The sequence below is a fragment of the Cibotium barometz genome, chromosome 6, assembly GCF_041138505.1.
Source record: "Cibotium barometz isolate CiBa-2024 chromosome 6, ASM4113850v1, whole genome shotgun sequence".
Lineage (NCBI taxonomy): Eukaryota > Viridiplantae > Streptophyta > Polypodiopsida > Cyatheales > Cibotiaceae > Cibotium > Cibotium barometz.
In genome coordinates this window covers 38,108,343-38,123,916 of record NC_141051.1, presented here as the reverse complement: position 1 = coordinate 38,123,916, position 15,574 = coordinate 38,108,343, and positions in this window count along the sequence as shown.

Below are 15,574 nucleotides of genomic sequence, written 5' to 3'. Positions count from 1 at the left end.
TGAGAGTGTGAGCACTGGGAGTAGTGCTATGGATAAAGGCAAGAAGAAAGTTGAAGGAATTGGGATCACAGGCTATGAGTCCTCTAGTTCAGAAAGTTTGGATGAGGAGCTCAGAATACCTGTTTTACGCACACCTGGTGCTAGGCAGGACAGATATGTACCACCACATGCTCGTGTTACAGGTGTACAGAGTGACCCGCATGCATTGCGGAGATCCCAGAGAGTCAGATATCCAGTTGAAAGATTGACATATAGAGATTTTGCTATGCACTATGCATACATGACATCTATGGTAAAGCATGTGGAACCTACATGCTATACAGAGGCTATTGGAGAGCATGTATGGGAGAAAGCCATGGATGAAGAGATGGATGCTTTGGACAAAAATGATACATGGGAATTGGCTGAGTTACCTCAAGGAAAGAATGCAATTGGTTGCAAATGGGTGTATAAGGTAAAGTGCAAGTCAGATGGCAGCCTAGAGAGACATAAGGCAAGGCTGGTCGCTAAAGGATATGCACAAACTTATGGTCTTGATTATGATGAAACTTTCAGCCCAGTGGCTAAGATGGCTATAGTGAGGTCTATCATTGCACTAGCAGCACAAAAAGGTTGGGCTTTACATCAAATGGATGTCAAAAATGCTTTCTTGAATGGTGAACTACAAGAAGAGGTGTACATGGAACAGCTAGAAGGATATGTACATCCAAAATATCCTACTTTTGTTTGCAGGTTAAAGAAAGCAATCTATGGTTTGAAGCAAGCACCTCGTGCTTGGAGTGACAAGATCAGCAGATATCTTGTCAGTATTGGATTTGTGGTTGGAAATGCAGACTCTTCACTTTATGTGAAGAAGACACATGATGGTATCGTGATGATAGTCATTTATGTTGATGATTTGATCACAGGTGATTGTGGGAAAGGCATTGATGAGGTTAAGGCCTCTTTATGCAAAGAGTTTGATATGAAAGACCTTGGTGATTTAAGGTTCTTTCTTGGCATTGAGGTGATTAGAACAAGCAAGGGTATATGGTTGGTGCAAAGGCAATATGCACTTGACATGCTGGCAAAGTATGGTATGACAGCATGCAAACCAATGTTGACACCATTAGAGCAAAACATGAAGCTTAGGGCTGATTTGGGTGATGAGCTTGATGATATCACCATGTACAGGAAAATGGTTGGTAGCCTTATCTACATGACCATTACGAGGCCAGATCTCTGTTATGCAGTTGGTTTGGTGAGTCAGTTTATGCAGAGTCCTCGTAAACCTCACTTGGATGCTGTGAGAGGGATTCTGAGATATGTCAAAACTACCGTGCATTATGGTCTTTTCTATGAGGCAAGAAAAGACATGCATGTCTATGGATATACAGATGCAGATTGGGCCGGTAGTGCATATGACAGGAGGTCTACCAGTGGCTATGTTTTCAGCCTTGGTAGTGGAGCTGTGAGTTGGAGCAGTAAAAAGCAACCTACAGTTGCTTTATCTACCACAGAGGCAGAGTATCGTGGAGCAGCCATAGCTGCATGTGAGGCTATGTGGTTGAAGAAGTTGCTAGATGATGTCAGGTTACAGAGTGATATGAGAGTTGTCATTGATTGTGACAACATGAGTAGTATTCAGCTTGCTAGCAACCATGTTTATCATGCCAGGACCAAACATATTGAGGTCCACTATCACTTCATCAGAGAGAAAGTGCTAGATGGGCATGTTGATTTGACATATGTGTAGACAGATGAGCAGGTTGCAGATATCTTTACCAAAGCACTTGGTAAGGATAAGTTCAAGTATTTCCGTACTAGATTGGGAGTCCTAGAGATGGACATGTCGAGCTTGAGGGGAAGTGTTGAAATGTCAAGCTCGTATACAGCTGGAGGATAGCACATGGGTGCTGACAGAGTGACTGACAGAGTGACAGTATGGTAGATAGATATCGTGTGGTGTGTTTATGACCGCGTCCAGCTGGTCATGTGTGGTGTGGACATTACATTAGGTTTACTTTGTAGTGTGGACATAACACTATGTTGTGTTCTCCTTTGTGTGTGTGAGAGAGATGGTGACTATGGCTTCTCTCCTTCTTTATGATTGATGGTTATGGATTAGGGTTTGCTTCTCTTGTATGTGCTGTCTCCTGCTTCTGTTTTTTATCACTTAATCTATATTAGGATTTTCAACATGGTATTAGAGCTAGGATGGGATCTTGATTATGATGTATAACTATGTATAGTAGTTTTTATGAGAGTTTGTTTGATTAAGCATATGCTATATTTTCAACATTTTCTTATGAGAGAGAGAGAGAGAGAGAGAGAGTAGCACACTCAACAATACTCTATTACATATATTGTATGAACCACACAAATAAGAAGCTTCTAATATAGATACCCATATCCATACATGTTTCCACCTATGTGTGGCACTCTTAGGTCCATCCATACATTTAAGATAATATCTAGCACCTCAAGCCCAAGATTCAGTCTCACACATTTTACATTGCACATTTCAAGACCCCTCCTCAAAGTAAACTTGGGTGTATGCATACAATCTCTCCAACCAGATTACCATTCAACTTTCACCCTTGACAATTTGGCATTCCTAATCTCAACAAAAACTAACCAAGTCCCAGTCTTTGACATAAATATGACACTCTTAGAGAGATGGTCAATGTCGTTAATGTGAAGAATTGAGCCAAACCTCTTGGACAACTTGCACGAGTGGTATTGTTGGTGGCTAGTGGGAATGAGTTCTATCTAAACTCTAATGGGACGATGTATATTCCAACTAGGGACATCGACGAGAAGGTTAGATCTTTGCCCTTGTTTGATAAGATAGAAATGCCTAAAAGATTGTGAGACAAGCTAACAGAGCTCAATGAGAGCCAGTAAAGACTCAGCTCCCTAATATCATTGATAAATTCTTCTTGAGGAGGCTTAGAGTCAACAATAATTAGGGAATGGTGTCATATGAGGATGCCTCATGTGACCTCTACATGATCATTTAATATTCCTATAGACTTGTAAGGGTCATTTTGATTCCCTAATGCACCCCTAGTGACCAGCAACCCATTGATCAATTGATAGGGACATTAATGAGGAAGGTGACATATATATACCCTAAGGCTTATTTGGGAGGCAAAAAATATAGAGAGGTCTAGACAAGGGGCGTTGCACCTCTTGTAGCCTACGAGAGTAAAAGGATAGGTCTTGACAGGGGGCGTTACACCTCTTGTAGCCTACGAGAGTAAAAGGATAGCACGAGGAAGGGAAGAAAGGACCTTTTAGGAGGAAATCACTTCAAGAAGAGGTAGTCTAGAAGATGAGCAAGAATCCTCATTCTATAGTTGGCAGACAAGACGTCAACTTTTGGATTCCTTCCTCATTGGATCAAATTAGGGAAGAAAGGATGAAGGGAAAATAGTTGGCAGACAAGACGTCAACTTTTGGATTCCTTCCTCATTGGATCGAATTAGGGAAGAAAGGATGAAGGGAAAATAGTGATGTCTAGAGAGAGACAACACCTCTCAAAAGAGAAAGGGTAGCCACTTTCTTAGAGCCAAGAATACCTGATTAAGGAGCATGGGAAACTAAAAGATTGTATAGTCATGAATGGTGAGTTATAAGCCAACCATCAACTAAGTGCATTAGGGCCAAAAATGGAAAAAATTAGCCATGTAAGGATTGGATTAACTTTCTTAATCAAAGTGAATTAACTAAAATATTAGAGACAAATAGCTATATTAAATTCTTCTCTTTTACCTATATTTGGAGGAGAGTGTCTTTAATATGCCATCCGTCATGTATCTATAGTGTATGCACCTATCCTTGGCGGCCGTCTCACCTATCCTTGGCGGCCATCTTACCTATCCCTTGCAACCATCTTACCTACTTTTGTACACGTTTTTTAAAATAAGCTTATTTCAAATATTTAAATCCATAAATACTTCTCTCTTCCATAGGGCATGATGTGAGTTTTTCCCTCTCTTTTCTTTTTACTATCTTTCTCTCTCTCTCTCTCTCTCTCTCTCTCTCTCTCTCTCTCTCGCTTTCTCTTTGAGTCATTTTTACTACTATGGTGACTCCAAGGGTTGATCCACACTCAAAGAAAAGATGCCATATCAACTTGGAGCGTGACAAAGACTATTGCACATGGAGAAGCATTCATCATATAAAGCTCTACATGATGAGGCTAAAGCTCAAAGACTAAGTGTAGAAGGGAAGAAGCATGTAGATTTGTGGGTTCAAGGAGGTTTATACCCTCTTGACCCATCGACTGGTAAGCCTCCATCGTTTAGCACTTTGTATGATCTTGTTTGATTCATTAAGCATGTTAGAGAAGGATTATTTGGATACTTCTCAAGATTGAATAATTAGGCTACTATTTCCCATTATCAACACACACACATGGTTAAAACTATGCTTGGTGTGTACAAGTGTTAAAGGGCTAGAAGACATTGTGATCTCACAAACTCAACATGTAAATGAGTTTGAAATACAACTTCAATCATCTTAAGAAGAGGAAACAGAGCTTAGACAAACTAACAAAAAATTAGAGAAACATGCACTCCAAACTAACAGAGCGTTGATTTATTTTAATATTCTTAAAGATTCTCAGACTTTGTCAATGGGAAAATGCTCGAATTTATCTCCTAGATATTGTGGTCCATTTCGAGTTATATATGGGATTGGCACGGTTGCGTATGAACTAAGACTACCTCCAATTGTTAGGGTTCATCCAGTCTTTCATATCGATAGATTGAAAGGGAAACTGGGAGGTGAGGATGACACAGTTACTCCTCAAGAACTCGTTGAAGTCGATTAATTATCCTATGTTCTACATGAACCTGATAAGGTACTTGAATTCAGGAAAAGGAAACTTTGTAGTTGACTAATCCCTGAGGTTAAAATTAGGTGGAAAGATAGGGAAATTAAGAATTCGACTTGGAAGTCGGTTGAGATTGTTCAGCGTAGTTCTCCTTCTTTTCATTGCAAGAGTGCAATGTTTTGAGAGAGGGGAAGTATGTTATATGTACATTATGTGTGCTATGTTATATACACATTATGTGTGCATATACTAGGAGGCTAACCCACATTAGGCTTGTGAGCATGGGAGCATGGGAACAAGCTCTAGTGGAGCATGGGTTAGGACTAACCTTAAGGTTTAAGGTTAGGGTTAGGCATCCAAGGGTCACACATGAGGAATGGAAAGTCAAGAGTCACTTGAGGGCCCTCCTATATAAGAGGGGCATGGGGCACACTCAAGGGAGCTTGGGGGGCTTGGAGGTTTGGGCTCCATGAGGCCAAGGCTATGTTATGCTCTCTTTGTAGAGGTTCATATCTACTCACCTACCATTTCACACTATAGCTATATGCTATTGGATTGTGTTATACCTCTTGATGGTATGGGACATCAAGGTAGAGGTATGATGTATTTCATTCATTATTCATGTGTGCATCCCTTGGGCTCGGGGGTGGTTGGGTGGTTGAGTTTATGCCTGATTTATGCATGTTTATGCATAACAATTATCTAGAGAGATCTTAGGGTTTTAACAGTAATAGGGTTAAGATTTAAGGTACATGACCATGAATTCTTGTAGCAAGAATTGTATTACCTCATTGATGAAGTGGGTGCCATTGTCACCAACCCCCTGAGGGATTCACAAGCCGTATCTTATGGTATCACGTGAGTGTAAGAAGGGAGGGGGTTTTTGGAAGGAAATCTTAAGCTTATAAGTTAGGGGCTGAGGGGGATTTATGGTGGCCGCACCGGGGGGGCGCGGGGGGCAAGGGAGCAGGGGAAAATGAAAGCAAGGGTTTTATTTCTTCTTGTAGTTTACAATATGTGATATAGTGGTGTAGATTTAAAACTTGCTTAGTTTACTACTCTTTTAAGCTAACCACACATGAAAAAGTTTTGTAGAGTACATGTAGGTCTTTGTGCTTCTAGCACTTATATATTTGATTTAAACTCGGGGGGTGCACTATATGGAAGCCCCTCCTACGACGTGCGTTCAAGGGGTATTTAAAAAACCCCTTATCTGTGAATTTTGAGCTAATAAAACTACCCCTTTTTCTTTATAGACTTACGGGTTTTTTTCCAAAGTACAATTAAAATACCCCTCTTGTAATTGTATTTCTGTAAATTTACCCAATATTTTGGATTAAAAAACCCCCACCTGATGATCGCACGTGGTAGACTTACATTTTTTGAGGTGCACCCCCGAGGATTTAAATAAGGGGTACTTGAATTTCATAATTGGGACTTATATGCTTTGAAAGAGGTATAGTTTATTTTTTAGGGAAACTTAAATAGGGGGGTTCTATGAGTTTCATACATGCAGGTGACATCCCCTTTCTATGGAAAGTGAATTCCCTGGGTCACTAACAAGCTCAAGGGAGCACCCAAAAGGAGTGATGATGCACTTTAAAGGAATTTAAACATAGCCCTTACATTGGCTTTTCTTGTAGATCTAGCTTCAACCCATTTTGTGGAGTAGTCTGTGGCCACTATGACATACCAAGCTTGGGTGTGTCAGGAAGCTCGACTAATGGGTCCCATAAAATCAGTGTCCCATTTCTCAAATGATTGTAAGGACATGATGGGGTAAAGGGGAATCCCATCCTTATCGTGAAGAATAGCCGTCTATTTGCAATGTGCATTCGTCGCATCATTTTTACGTATTAGACGATGTCTCCAAGCAAAGTTAGCCACCATAAGCCTGCTAAAAGGATCCCTCGAGCATTGATATCTATGAAGAAGTGTCCACCTATGACTCCAAAGTGAGCTTGCTCCAAAATAGAGACGTATTTGTCTTCGCGAAAACCTCGTCTCATTATTCCGTCTTTTCCTTGTTTATGAAGTTGTCATATGATTGATAGCATGGGAGGCTTTCTTGATGAGGCGTCTTACCTGATCCTTGTTGATCAGTGATTTTGTGGGCATACCATCAGCTAACAAAGTGTGTAACTTCCTCTCCCCATTTGGGAATCAAGCATAGTTGGAACAGGGGGCATCTTGCAAGTCATCATCAACACCGATTGATGGCTTTCCGTTAGGGATGCACGGCATATGGTAACCCAAAACATGTTGGGAGCCTGTACGCACTGTAACGGTAAAATCAAATTCTAGTAAAAGGGTGGTTGCAAGATCAGGGTGCCCAGTTTTGTCCACTCAGGCACCCTGTAAACAGTAAAAAAATAGGCATTTGTTTATCTTTAGTGGCTAATCTCTCCTAGTAAATGAAGGAATTTCGTTTCAAGTTCTTTTGTTGGAACATCATATTCAAAGTTGAAAATATAGTTGCATAATTTGATTAAGCATTACATAGTCAAAAGTCCTCATTTTCTTAGGTACAAAGTCTACGTATACACCCTGTCCCAAATTTGAACTAATTCCATAAAATGCTAATATCTTTTGCATATAAACTCATATGAGATTCCCACTTTGTACCTTAGATCTTCACATAATATGGAGCTTAACTTGATTTTTTGAGAAAAATTTAAGATATTTGTCTATTTTCTTTAAATATTTCAAGGTCTTTAAAGTGTTATAATATACGCCACTTTTTGTACCCACAATAGCTACCACTTAAAATCCTCAATCTTGTAGATCAAAAGAGTGGGTAGATACTGAGACATTAGTATAATGTGGTGGTTAGTAAAAATTACAAATCCAATGGTTGGATTTTTAATGATCTCTTTTTTAAAATTCTTCTAGACTATCAGAAGGCCTGCAAATATTAATAATCTAATTAGTAAAATTACATTTTTGATGTGAATCATCTAAAACCTATAGGGACTAGTGTACTTGTAATGGTGCATCTATGGAAAAATAAATTGGATCACTCTAAGTATGGAAAGATCATTTGTTTATCATTTCATCATATTTTTGATTAATTTTGATTAATTAGACTAATTTATATTAATTTAAGTTATACTGGGTTAATTTAAGGACAAGCGTATTTTCTATTATTTGCTTGATCTCATTTTAAGTACCTTGCCCCCCAAAATTTGCTCTCCAAGTATTGTCCCAGTCCAGCATAAACTGGATAAACTTGGACACCCTGATCTTGCAACAACCCAAAATTAGGAGCCATCTGGTGATTCTACCCATGGTGAAAGGTTTATTCATAAGATAAAGAAGAGCTTGATGGTCTACAAAGAAAACAAATTTGGTCACCAAAAGGTAATGATGAAACTTTTTAACAGTATAGGCCAACCCGTCTCTTTCTGTGGTGGTAAAATTTCATTCTGCCTCGTTTAATTGGGTAGCAAAGCTAGCAGGGAAATCCCTATTGTGTTCTCCAAGTTGAGCCAGCACACAACCAATTGCCAAGGTAGAGGCGTCTATGTGGACATGGAATATGATTTCCCAATTAGGGGATCTCAAAATGAGAGCGCTTGCTAACGCTTTTTTGAGGGTATCATATGCTCTTTGGTACTCCTCTGTTCATTCAACAAGCACCACGAGCCCGCAAAGGGGATGAGCTATGTTGGCATACATAAAGATGAAATGCTAATAATAACCAACATGCCCCGTAAATCGCTAGCCTCCCTTGAAGTTGTAGGGGATGGAAGCTTAAGAATGAGTCATGTGCACCTTGCTGTCATCTAAGGAGATACCATGTTCGTAGAGTTCACACGAAGGTAATCCATAATAAAGAGTTCAAGGAATTTCTATAGATACTCCTTGTAGGCTGTGCATATTAGGCATTGGAAGGTGCCTGGGACATTGGTCAAACCAAATGGCATGAGTCGATATGCATACATGCCCCATTCGATGGCAAAAGCCATTTTATGTTGATCTTTTGGATCAATCAACACTTGGTTGTAGCCGGCAAACTAATCAAGGAAGCTGTAGGCTTCTTTCCCTACTATGACCCACTTGAGCACATGCTCTGTGAAGGGCAATGGATAGTCATCGCATATTGTGGTGGTATTGACCTTTGTGAGGTCCACACACACTCTCAATTTTGCTTTCTTTTTGGGTACTATCCTTGGAGGGTTCACTATAAGTAAACCCTCTATATTACGTGCGTTCAAGGCCTATTTTAAAAATCCCTTATCTGTGAATTTTTCATGAATAAAACATACCCTTTTTCTATTCAACTTGTGAATACCCCCTTTAAATGGTACCCTTCTATACGTAAAAAATGTGTAAAAAAAGATTTTTAAAAATCCCTTCTGTTGAGCCCACGTGCTACGGTTACATATTTATGAGTGACACCCCCCCCAAGGTACTATCATGATGGGTGAGACCCATTCAGTGTGCTCTATCTTGTAGATGTAAGCCTCCCTTCCTACTATGAAGCCATTTGTTTTATGGGTCTTACATGTGGGTTTTTCCTATAAAACGGGCTTTCCTCTTTGATGCCACAAATTCATGGCTTATAGCATTGGTCATGCACGCAGCACTGAGCATGTAGAGGGATGTGATCTCTTGCTTGTCTGGCTGCTATGGTGAATCTTGTACCCATGATTTTTGGAACTATGTCCATGGAAGCCAAGATGTGCATCCAATTCACAGAGTCTTTTGGCTCTAGGAGAGCCCATTCATCATCCAAAGTTTTATGGCACATTTGGCATAAGTGTACTACCATAGATCTCATAGTAGTCACTGAATCCTCTGCTGCTAAGGGTCCCCCACTCATTGGATGGATCTTCCAAGTGCATAGGTGACTTTTAGTGTTTAGTTTTTTTTTCAAATGTAAATGTGATACGTGTCCCAGTCATGGATCATTTTGGTTTCTCTCATAAATGGTCATCCTAGGATGCAATCATCATAAGAAACATGCAATCATAAGAAACATGCTACTAGCCAAAGTTCATCACCATGAAGGTGTGTTGAAAATTGGTTTCGAGAATATTGATCTTCAAATCCTACAAAAGACCTATGGGCTTTACAGTGGTTCCATCAGCAAGTTTCACAATCAATGCGGTGTCCTCCATAGGAGGTTTTACCCAATTTTTCCCAGCATTCTTTGGTAACAATGGTTACTCCTACTACCCGCCATCTAGGATGGTGGGGACTTTGAGCTCATTAAAAGTTAAGGGTTGGTCTCCTTCAAAATAATGTCGTAACTTGTTCACTCGGATCATGGGAATGTCGATAATTCCATCTAGTTCTATGAACCAATCCTAATCGGTCTCATTGGAACTTCCTAGTTCCACCTATTCTTCCATTCCTACTCCAAGCCTTTCTTCCATCCAATCCTTCAAATCCTTCCATAGACTCGGGCTACCTTGAACTAAGGTGCCAATGGTAATCTAGACTTGTGAAGATAGAAAGGAGGAAAGGCTTGTGATGTCTCTTAGGAATAGGTGTGGGTTCATGTGTGTGATTATCCCTATTCATTCTTAGGCTTTTCATGGTGTAGGTTACAGGGATATGAACTTCAATGCCTGTTCTTCTCACATGGTCATCCCTTAGATTCTCGAGATACACCAACAATAGGGTCTACCAGGTGCAAGAATGTCATGGATTTTGGGTCCACCTCTCGAGGGAGATTCTTAGGGAGTGCTTGGTGGTAGGGATTTCTATTAAGCTCCTGGGCTTCCTTAGATGGTTATAAATTAGGAATAGAGGAACTTACCACAGCTTGAACTGCTTGAGGTCTCTCTTCCGATTGAGCTTGACAATCCTTGACCAACTCCTAAGTTGCCTTTAGCTTTCCCTTCTCCTCGATCGGGTTTGGATATTCAGCTAAATTTCTGGGTAGCCTATTGGGGTTTATTTTGTCTCTTACTTGAGGGGTGGATGGTAGTATCGTTTATTCATCAAATAAAGAAGATGACCCATTGGTTGTTGTCCCCTTGTCGGACCCACTTTTTATAACAACATGGCTATATCACTTTGCCGATCTTTGTGGCCTTTTTCTTTTGAGAGAGCCTAGTTGTTCGTGCTTATTTAGGAACCTCTTTAGAATATAAGATCCTTGCATGTCCTCGTGTTTCCTATTTCTATGAAGAAGATGTTTTGGATTGCTTGGCTCCGTGGGTTCAAAGATGGTGTTGTTCATCGCTTCTCTCTCCTCACCTTCTTCAAAGATTTTGGTTAGGGTCGAACAGGGGTCACTCAAGGTAATGATGGTTGTGGTGGAAGAACTTGGGGTGGAAATGGTACTTCGGGTACCCTAAGATTCCTTGCGGGGTCGCTTCATGGTGGCCAGGTTGAGGTGCATTGTGTTGTGTTGGGGCTATCAAGGCCAACGACGGTTGTCTCGAGTTAGGTGGCAAGCCCTGTGGTGGTAAAGCCCTTGCTTGGGCAAATCTTTGGTGTGGTAGCAATTTGAGATTTCATGATTGCCCCACCTTTAGCAGTACGCATAGTAGAGAGTGGGTTGGGGTCTCAAATGTGGACACTCCATACAAGTGTGGTTTGCTCAAAAAATCGGGCACCATACTAGTTCTCTCTTGGGGTAAAGATGAGGTTTCCCAACTTGGGCCTGGCCTTGGCCTACTCTCCATTGTTGGGTCATTTGTTCCATTAATGCAGCTCTGTTAGGTGCTCGACTTGTTATCCCGAAGGACTCTTTTCCCTTTCCTTCCAATTTTGTGCTTGTGATTTTGAAGGAAGCTTCAAAAGCGCCCTCATGCAAATCTTGAGAATGTGGTCCCTTGAAATTATCCTCAAAATCTAGGGCACTTTTGTAGCATTGCTCAAAGGAGGTATGCCCCATAGCATATAGTGAGTTGTGCATGGCTACATCTTCAAGGCCCTCTAGGAATTGATCAATTAATCTTTCATCTCAGAGAACATGTCTCTATGAAAGTGAAGATATCTCACCCGATTGATATAGTCCCAGATGGATTCTCCCTCTTTCTGTCTTGCATTGTGTAACTGTTGGATGAGAATCCATCGAGTTCCTTGTCTTGAATATCCTACTTTGAAAGCCTCTTTCAAGGCATCAAAGGTAGCCTTGTCTTCCTTTTTCAATGATTGAAACCACTGTCTAGTTTTTTAATCAAGGGTAAGGCCGAAGGCACTCACCTTAATCTGATTTTCCACATGGCCAAATGCCTCACAAATTTGGTTAAACATCTCCATATGAGGTATGGGGTCTCCAGACTCGTTAAACTTGGTGTGATAAGTTTGGAGATGTGGTTCGGCTTATTCATTTTCTATCTTGGCCATTGCATTGGCTGGTGCGGGTGCCAGTGGTACAATTCCTAAAGCTACCCCCTCCCTATTTCCATGGCTATCCTCAAAATTTTAGGTGTCAGTTGTCCTGCCCCCATGACTAGGGTTGGTGCAGGTTGGGATATGATAGGTGGGGAATCAAGGCATGGAGGATAGTATCCCATTTGTGGATCATGTATTAGCAGTGGGATGGTGTGTGCTTTGTAAGGATCCAGATGGTATTTCTGATGCACTCCATGAGATGGGTAGTGACTATACTATTGTGTTGTGTGTGAGCTAGAATGTTCTGGGTGGACTCTTTCTCTTTGGTCTCTAGAACTTGGTGAGCTGGCTCTTGACCTAGGGTTGGTGCTGGCCTACGATCCTGGTATGAATCTACCATCACAGAAGTCAACATGGCTCCCCAGGCTGTTGGATTAGTCTAGATTGGGTTATTTGGGCCCTATTCCACCTCTAGTCTATGATCTAGCAGCAATGTAACAGTTGTCTCTGGTTGATGATGCATGCATGTTTCCCTGTGAGTGATGAGGCTCTTCTGATTGTGTGCTTCCTAGGATAAAGTGTCTCGAAGGTAAAACTCCTTTGCGAATGTGCAGGGGATCCTAGGTCTTGCTCGTGAGTCAATGGTCTATTCCCCTACACTGTGAGTAGTCAATCCTCCTATCTCAAGGTCGGGGCTGGTGCTATCAAGGACTAACACCGTTTGAATCCACACAGTTGACCCAAGGGTCTGATCTCACAAGTGATTGTGTGTAGGATGGTTTAGCATCGCATGAATGTGTTGAGTGATAGTGCAAAATAACACTCTGGACAGGGAATTTTTCCCCTCTAAGAAGTGAACGGCCATTTGTTCATAAAGGAATGGGTGTTCTCGCTAGTGAGGGTACAGGCATGGCTTCGTGGGAGTTATAGCCATACGATCGTGGATTGAGAGAAAGAATGGGCATTCCCATTTGGAGGAATGAGAGTTCATAATCCAGAAGGGTATGGTCATGGATAGATAGAGGAATGAGCGTTCTTTGGTGAAGGAATGGTAGTTCATTTAAGAAACCTATTGTCGTGTCTTCTATTAACAAAAGATTTTCCCATGGGAAAAATGAGCATTCACTTGGAAAAGTACGGGTGTTCACTTGTTAGGGAACGAGTATGTCTATGAAGGTACAGACATATGCTCACAGACACTAGTAGCAGGTATCTTAACTATGCCAAAACAACATATGGTCTGACATCTGCCTTCAAATATTTCCTTGACAGTTTAGTTGTACTTCTTTTATACCCTTTGAAATGCGCTTTATGCACATTATTGATGAGGTAGATATGGAAAGAATCTTCCAAAGGGAGTGAATGGTCGTGCCTTAAGAACGTATGGGCGTACTTCTATGAAGTGAATGATCATTCACTTCTCTAAGAAGCAAGTTGAGATTGAACCGCGCCTAGTGTTTTCTCTAGTTTTTCACCGATTTCACCCCCTCAGTGATGACTTTTTTGGATTTTTCTTTTTATGGATGGCTTAGGCTAGTCCCAAGATATCCAATGATGCATATGAGAGGAGCACTATGACTACCCCTAAAGTGACATGCAAACTTGTACCTGCAGGCACGTGTTGAGGAAAACTATGATTACCCCTAAAGTGATGTGCAAACTTGTACCTGCAACCACATGCAACCATATTTACTTGGCGATTGTAAACTATGTCACATTTTGCATATTTATCTTAGGATAACAATATGCATGCACCCATGCATACTCACAACCATGCCAAGTATATCTTGAGCTCTGTCAAAAATCTCCAAAGCACCACAACCATGCCAAGATATCTTGAGCTCTGTCAAAAATCTCCAAAGCATGCACCCATGCATACTCACAACCACACCAGGTATATCTTGAGCTCTGCCAGAAATCCCCAAAGCATGCACACCATGTGTTGTTGGGTCACCGATCCCTACGGGGGAACCTACTCTTATCATTTTCTTATTAGTGCATGTGAACCATGTCTTAATGGACCCTTAAACAAAGTTTAATGTCATTGAATAATGCCAAAACATTAACCTTATCCTTTCTAATGTCTGTCAACGAATGGGAGCAATAATGATGCAGCTCAGACGACTCTGGCTCTCATAGACTACCTTTGCACACTCCTTTGCACACTCCTTTCAGTTGCCCATTGCCTAACTACCCAAAATAAAGAAATAAAAAAACATTAAGTTTTGGTCTTCGATTGAGCAACTTGAACTAATTAGGTTTCTTCATAGTTTAATCAATATGAATGTTTGTAGGAGCGCTTATTACTATTGTTATATCATAAAATTTTGAGGGTTTTTATGACCAACAAAGAGATAGGACAAAGATATTTGTTATGTATATCTATATTTCATGCATACATTGATATATGTGCCATCTTTTTAGAGATTAGTTAACATTAGTGTGTGTAAGAGACATTAGTGTGTGTGTAAGAGAGATTAATTAACATTTATGTATACCCAAAGACATTGGAACTATTAAACCACATTTTATGTATACCCAAAGACATTGGAACTATTAAACCAAATTTTATTTATTTTTTAAAACAAACAAACCTTATAAACATTGGTACAGTAAGCTCCTGCGGGGATGCAGATGTTGATGAAGCGTTCGAGGCGCTGGATGTAGGGGCGGGCATATTGTTGAATGTACTTAAGCAGCTCAACAGGCACCCATCGATCATTGGGGCAATGGGTAAAGGAGATGGAGTGGGGAGCCAAGTATTGCTCCATGTATGCAATCTACGTCTCATAATGTTAGGACGCAAGGGCAAGCGACTTTTCAAAGTCAATTTCATGAGAGAATATGACAAAGAGCTCACTCTTGCCCACCCACGGGGTGGTGGAGAGGAACTCACAGAAGTTGTCAAAGTGGGTAGCCATGTGAATGCAAAGAGATAGTGTGCGCTCGTGCTTGGTTTCTATCGCATGAAAATGAGAAAGAAGGCACCTTTGGCTATTTATAGTTAAAATTTAAAGTTTGGCCTTATCACACTAGACCGCTAGACAAAAAAATTACAGTTTATAAAAATATTAAGATTTCAATTATATAAAGATTGGTTAAAAAAGAGCCTGCTATATAAAATCACAAGCATGTCATCTAATCTAAAATTGTTATAATGTCTTCATTTTTTTCCCTCTTGTGACATTTACTTCATGTTTATCTCCATCTCCTTGTTGACTTGAAATCTTGTCATTGCCTTCACCTCGATCTTGAAACTCTTGCCCCTCTGTGCATCAGAACAGAGGCTATTTTCCTATATACTCAGTTCATCTTCAAGCTCTTTCACATGCCTACTATGTGTTGGTAGGGCTATGCACCTTGCTGCTGAAAATTCAAGGTCCCCCATTTGCCATGATTCTGAGACCATGGTTCTCCCCTCCTTACGCTTCCCAATTTGCAAAAATATAGAAAGTG